A 644-nucleotide genomic window follows, 5' to 3' on the forward strand; every position below is an offset into this window, starting at 1 on the left:
ATATATTACATATCTGCCAAATAGTTGTAATAAGTACTGTATGTGAAAGCGAACAGATACATGCAAATCCAGATCTGCAGACTAAAGATGAATGCAGTTTATCTATATCCATATCTATTGAATTCTATGGTTTAATAAAACACTGTTTAGGCAGGGACTGTGTTGTCTAGGCTCAGAGATAGAGCAGTGAGGCCCTCTATCCTGGGCTTAGCTATACATGTGATGTTTTTAATTGATTAGTAAATAGGAATCCTTGTCTTGCTTTCAGGAAACACAATTTACCTGCATAATGCTTATGTTTTTCAACAAGACAGAGTTGTAATATACCAATGCTGCTTCCCACTCCCAACTCCACTACTGCCTAAAATCACCTTAGTACCAGTAAGCTGGTGTTCTAAGAACATTCTTCCCCTTCCCCACAGATACAAATTTGACACATTAGGTTTCAGGCTGGTATCTCTATAGAAAAAGGTTCACCAAGCATGAGGTTTCATACAGTGGCGTAACAACCGGGGGGGCAGCAGGGGCGCGGGCCCCGGGCGAAAAGTGAAGGGGGGGCACCGGCCGAAAATGGCACTTTCGGCTAAATGCCGAAAGTGACATTTTCCTGCCGTTTTGTCGGCGCGGCCGTGATTCCTTTCATC

Source organism: Nanorana parkeri, unplaced genomic scaffold (genome assembly GCF_000935625.1).
Source record: "Nanorana parkeri isolate BGI_ZX_2015 unplaced genomic scaffold, ASM93562v1 scaffold1058, whole genome shotgun sequence".
Taxonomy (NCBI): Eukaryota; Metazoa; Chordata; class Amphibia; order Anura; family Dicroglossidae; genus Nanorana; species Nanorana parkeri.